Genomic DNA, 6844 nt, shown 5'->3' on the forward strand with positions numbered 1-6844 from the left:
TTTTTTTTTTTTTGCTGAATAACAACCCCAATGTCATTCACATAACTTTTATTACAGTATGTTATTTTAGTTGTTCTATTTTATTATTAGTTATTGTTGTTAATATTTTACTGTGCCTAATTTATAAATTAAACTGTATCATAGGTATGTATGCTTAGGAAAAAATGTAGTATAATACAGGATTCAGTATTATCTGTGGTTTCAGGCCTCCACTGGAGGTCTTGGAATGTATCTCCTGCAGATAAGGGGGGACTTCTGTAATTTCATTTATATTGACTTAAATTCACTGAATTCATTGAAATGAGCTAAACATGAAATGTTATTTCCTTTAAAAATTGTTTCCCCTTCCTTTCTTCTCTGCGGGTTCACATTCGACAAACGGGGCGGGCTTCATAAGCACGTAAGCTGTGTGATAGTGTGGGTGCCCTTGCTTGCAAGGGCCACACTTGGCATCTTGAACATATTAATTTTTGAACCAGGGACACTGAAGTTTCATTTTGCAGTGGGCCTGGCAAATCATGTAGCCGGTTCTGCCACGAGAATAAATAAATGTCCAACCCAAGTCGTCCTTTCCAATTCTCTTCCAGAACCCTAGATGGGACAGACCACCCTCCCCGGGCCCCAGCCCCTCCCAGCCCCTCCCAGCCCCGCACAGTTCTGCTCTGGTCTGCCTGGAAGACGTCTGTCCATGTCTCTTGCCAACAGGGTTAGAGTTCACTTGAAAGAGGATCCGAGATTTATTATGAATTAAAATAAGAATCCTGATGGCATTTCCTGGGAGGATTTTCTGGCTGGCCTGAAGTATTTGTGGGGAAGTGGTTCTCCCTTCAAACTGTTCTGCTCCTGGGTAAGTAGCAGAGAACTGCTATCGCCATAGAACAATTGTCCCAGGCAATGAAAATTCATCCTAGGTGTTAATTAGCTCAATATTTATCTCATCTAATATGCAAATTAAGACACTGCGGTCTCATTAGCGTCATCTGTGCTTCCTTTAAGCAAAACTAAATCTCTTGCCAATGCAAGAAAAAGGAAAAAAACAAACATCAGTATTTCTCTTTGAAGCTAATGAGAGTGTGATTTGGCTCTTCCTTTGTTATGAGGTAGCAAGTAAGGAAAAACACATTTTAAATATGCCAAGTGTGGCCTGACCTCATCTATTAGAGGCAAGAATAGGCCTGGACTGGTTATTAGGCTTTCTGCTGTAGCTTGTCCAAAGAGCCCAGGTCCAAGAAGCAGGTGTGTGACTCTGCAGTGAACCCCAAATGAGGATGAACAAAGAAAGGGCATACCGCCTTCGAGAGCCCACTTAGCAAACAGATGTGGTATTTACCTCCATGATAAAAGAGGGAGGAAATAAATTTACTTGATGCCATGAATATTAAAAATGAGAAAATGTTTCTCAAATTGAAAAAAAAAACAGATTTCAACTCAAAATTTCTGCTCCTTCCAACTTCCCATTTTTAAGATTTTAGAATTTATATAAACAATAATCTGACAGTCATCAAATATCCACACGGTACCCCCAAAAGGCAGGCTTTCGGTGCTGGGGATCCGCCAGTGCTACAGACAATGACCAGGGGAGTAAGTCCGAAGTTCTGGGCCTCCGGCAGGCTGCTGGGAATTCCACATATACGTTAGTTCTGATCTTCAAAATAACTCAGCAAGGACTCCTTTCTTCTTTTAACAGATAATGACACTGTGGTTCCAGGTGGTTAGGTCACTGGTCCAAGGTCATACAACTAAAGCTTGGCCAAGGTGGAATGAAAAGATAAAAGGAATGTGACAGGCCACAGGGAACGCAGTCTAATTAGTGAGGTGTCCTACGTGTAGTAATGGGGTGGGGGCGTTGAAAGAGAGCGTGACTCTCGTACCCTGAAGGCTACTGCACTCTGCGGACCCCTGAATTCTGAGGCCGCAGCCTCAGCGTAGCTCCGTGTCGTCCTCCCTTTCCCAGTTTTGACAAGTTATTCAGCCGCTGTTTTGCGAACAGCGCTCTCTGGGGCAGCAGAGCGATCTGTCTGCATCCCAGCACCTTCTGGAGCCTGAAAACTGAAAACTACTCCACAGGAAGACGAAGGCTGATTCCCTTACGTTGCCGATCCTGCCAAGTGTCACAGCCGTGGCGCAGGGAGAACTCCCCGGCTGAAGTCAACCAGGGACAGGCGCTGGAAGTCAGAGGGGAGACAGGAGAAAGAGGCCATGCCCTCCCTGGGGCCCATGGCCCACAGATGACAGATTCCCGTGGAGCGCTTTCATCCGGTAGGACCCCGAGCCCGTGAGCGCGGCCTTCCCCCCGAAGCCGGGCGGAAGGGAAGGCACGTGACCGTGGCTGGGTTGTGAGGGAGCAGCATGAAGGCTGCCGCCGTCGTGACCAATGTCTCCGTGACCAACGAGGGACACGTGGGCCGTCAGGCAGCTGCATGGTAGATGCTCCCAATCTCTGGAGACACTTACACTCCTCTACTGGAACCTCCCAAGGATACTTCGAATCTGCCCAAGCGCTTCCCTTCCATCACGGCCTATGAGCCCCCAGACAGGCAGAAATGGACAGCCCCGCTCGACAGAGGGTAACAGCGAAGCCCCAAAAGGCAAAGTGGACGGCCATGCAGGAGAGCCCTGTTTCCGGACTGTCTCCTCTATTCCAGTTCCCGAGCTGGGGGTGACCGCGATGGCTTTTTCCTAACACTGTCAGAACATTCGAGTGAAGTGGTACTGTCGTCACCATTTCCGGGACGGAGAAACTGAGCGTGAGCGTGTCAAGGAAGAGGAAAAGGAAATCAGTATTTGTTGAGCGCCTAATGCTAGGGGGTGTTGCACAGGTAATAAGACCATCACAATAGGAAGAGGTCACCGAGAGAGGGGTGGCGTGGGAATTCCACGTGCAGAAATACTTTCAAGGACAGATTGTGTTTTCCCTCCTCCTCAGATGGGAAAAATGAGAGGGAAGAGAAGCATACGATGAATTTCCTGTGAAAGTAACACCCTCCGTCTCCTGTCCCAGAGCAAGGCTTACAGGGAGCAGCCGGAGAACAGAGCAGAAAGTGGATTGAAAGCCTGTGCAGAACGGGGAGGGGTGGACCCAGGGAGAAGTTCCAGTCCACGGCCCGTGTGCCTGTGAAGGGAAGGAGGGCAGCCACGCCTGCCGAGGGCGGACCGAACGGGTCTGGAAGCTTTAATGTCGCATGGAGTTTCGGTGTCTTTTTGCTGCTGTTTCTACATCTGATGATTGTTCTGATTTTTTCCCCCGATTTGATAAGCCTTTTCACATAAACTTGCTTTCAGAGTGGTTGCCTTGGACTTCTTTAAATTATATAATATTTCATGTGTAATAAAATATACATTAGGTATATGCAAGATATAAAGCAAAATCATAAAACCCATTCCATGGCCCGACCACTGGGCCTGAGCAGTGTTACCAAAGCCTTCTGAGTGCTCCTCTCTCGTTCCTCCTCTGCCTCCTCCCTGTCGGAAGTGAGTCCCATCCCGAAACGTGTATTCATAGATCGCCAGTTTGCCTGTCCATATATAACGCATGCACATCATATACATACAGAGGAATCCACAGGTGGTATATTGTTTAGTTTTTCATGTTATGTACTTTACAGAACGGCAGCATGCATTCCACTTTTTGTGCGTTATGCCCTATTTTTCAGATAGTCTCAGTGATGCCAAAAAAAAAAGGGGGAATTTGACCTAGCAAAGTATTCTATGCAACTAATTTTAATGAGAGTTCATGAAAAAAACTGTATCGCAGTGGGCGTTCCTACTCATTCATTTAATCCTGCTCCCATTTCACAGACACATGTCAAATCTAAAGGGATGAAAGGAACCAGAATGCGGCCATGGGCTTCCTAGCGCCCCCTGGAGGCAGCATATTGCACAACTCCAGGAGGCATCATTTCCTGGCAGGGACCAGAGTGGTGGCCCCCCTCCCCTTAGCTGTGTGACAGGGTTAGGGGGTGCTACCAAAGCTCCTCCTGTTACCTGTTCACTTTGTGCCCAGAATGGGGCTAACGTTCAAACCTCTGCCAGGTCAGTGTACCTGCTTTTTAAAAAATTTGGTACCACCAGTTCCTGTTTTGGGCTCTCCTGCACGACCCTCCACTAAGCCTTTTGGGGCTTCGCTATTACCCTCTGTCGAGTGGGGCTGTCCATTTCTGCCTGCCTGGGTCTTGTTTTATTTCCTGCTACCGGATTTGTGACAGGGAGCCTACTGAAAATTCCTTTCGACTCAGATGTCCTCCCCACGCAATAGCATCCTGGAAAAAATCACATTTTGTATTCCTGAGACAGCATCTCGCCTGTTTGATTGTCCCCAGCACCTGGAAAGAAACACTGAGTGATATGACAGTTTGGAGGAGGACAGTAAAGAACTTTAAATGAGATTTCGGCTGTTAACCAGGGTTCCTTCAAGGCTGTATTAATCTGAATGGGAGTTAAGATGCTGCACGGGTGAGGTAGGGAGGAAGGAAGGCAATTGTGTTCACTGAGCACTGACAAACACCAGGTACTGAAACATATGTTTTCCACACACATTACCACCCACGTCCCATAGTCATGGCAGCCCTGGGAGGCAGCGGTTTTTCAATCCCCATTTTGCAGATGGGCAAGCCAAGGCTCTGCGAATTTAACTGCTGTGCCAAAGGACAAACACTGGTCTGCCTGTTGACCTGCAATTCAAACCATTTTTGTCTAAACTGAGATTCCGCCTCCTTCAGCATTACAACTTGTTGACTCATGCCTGCATGGAGGCAAAACTCACTAGGCTTCTACTGAGTGTGAGAATTGGAAATATGCGAAAATTTTTGAGTTGAGAGACTTTCATCTAGAGCAAATACCCCTATCTCCAAAATGTGAAAGGGGCTTCAGAGATCATCTCCCATCTTTCTACCATTTTATTGATGAGAAGAATAAGAACCAAACCCCAGATCACTGAATAGTCTTTTGAAAGCCACTTAAAAGGCTCCCCTCACCACAACCCCCGCCACTGGGATATATTCACTGACTGCTCAAGAAGAAAGAGCCCATGACTGCATATTCGCTGTCCCATTAATTTTGCATGCTATTTTTTTAATGTTTAAATAGACTTTTTCTCCTTGAATAATTTTAGGGTAACTGAAAAGTTATGAAGGTAATGTGAGGAGTTCCCATAGACCCTTTATCCAGCTTCCCCTACTGTTGACACCTTCCATAATCATGATGGACTTGTCAACAGTGAAAATTTAGCATTGCTATGCACTATTAACTAAATTACAGGCTTCATCTGGATAGCAACAGTTTTTTACTAATGTCTTTTTCTGTTCCAGGATCCAATCTAAAGTTTCAGATGTCAGTTTAATTACTTGTGTCTCAACCTTGAAAACATGTCCAACGTCTACCTGCTCACTAGCCAGCCCATGAGAGCTGCCGGAAGGCAAAGACCCCAGGAGACATACTCGTTATGTTCAGCCTGAAGATATACATTTGCTAAATATGCGGTAAGCAACATAGCAGAGATTTGTTACATCACTGTTATCCATGCAAAGACCTCAAAAACGGCACCAGGAGCACAATGCCTCCTTCACTCCCCACCCCTCTATTTCCATTGAGAGTATGAGCATGGAAAATCCAGACACACACGCATATCTGTGTGTATGTAATGCACATCTACATATGCACATAAAAACACACGTGCATAAGAACCTGCTCCATGACAAAACGCGCATTTTGAATCAGCTGAGAAATGCTGACAGTTCAACCAATGATGTGAGAGCGACTGACTAGTCATGTGACATAAGTAGTAAGTAGATTCCTACCTACTCCTTAACTAATATCATTCACAAAAACAAGTTCCAGAATTATTAAAGCACCAAACATTGAACAATAAAAATATCAAATCACTAGAATAAAACCAAGAGAAATATATTTATAATATTAGGGTAAGTCACACCCTCTGAACACAAATGCTGGAGGGAAAGAATAAAACACTGGATTACAGGGTGAGAAATATTTTCAAAATATGTAATAGAGAAAATATTAATGGGAAAAAAAGATTAATGATGAGAACATATAAAAAGGTCTACAAATCAATAGGTAAAAGATTAAACAAACCGACAAAAAATGACCTAAGGATTTGAATTGGAAATTACTAGAAACAGAAGTGGCAACCACCAATGGACATTAAATCATGCCTGCCCTCACTAGCAATCAGGAAGCAAAAACTGAAGCAACGATGAGAAGCCATTTCACCCACAGGGTTATTTAGCACCGGTTAAGCAAACAGGTACGGATACTGCGTCCGGGTGAGGGGAAGGGGAATCCAGCCTTGCTTGAGCTGAGCTGTTGAAAGGAATAGCAGTGACAGCAGCCTTACCCTGGGGTTTTGTCATTAGGCAAATCCCACATCGGCAGCCCCTAACCTGGGCCGTGGTGGCATGGACTAGAGGCACACACCTCAGAGATGGGCATGACCCAGAACTGCGGCCTGAAGTCGGCGCACTGGGGACTGGAACAGAGGTAGGAGCTGGATCTTTCTCCAGGCAGCAAGGTTGGCCTGAGAGCAACATACAAAATATTGTTCCTGGTGGGTGCTGTGTCCCTGTGAACAGGTGTCCCTGGCCTAGTCCTTACCCCATCACCATCCCCACCCCACACTCACCCCCTGACACACACACCCAAACTCTGCTAATGAAAACTTAAGGCAAAAGCAAGAGACCCACAGCACTACGAACCACTGCGGGCACTGCTGGCTGCTCCCTCAGCCTGACTTGAGCTTGGGCCATTTGCAAGCAGGCCTGAGGGCCCTGGCTGAGATGTCCTGAGCCCCACCTGTCTCTGGACTGGCTGCCAGGTTCTGCCCTCTCAG

This window comes from Pteropus vampyrus, unplaced genomic scaffold (genome assembly GCF_000151845.1).
Source record: "Pteropus vampyrus isolate Shadow unplaced genomic scaffold, Pvam_2.0 Scaffold29, whole genome shotgun sequence".
Taxonomy (NCBI): Eukaryota; Metazoa; Chordata; class Mammalia; order Chiroptera; family Pteropodidae; genus Pteropus; species Pteropus vampyrus.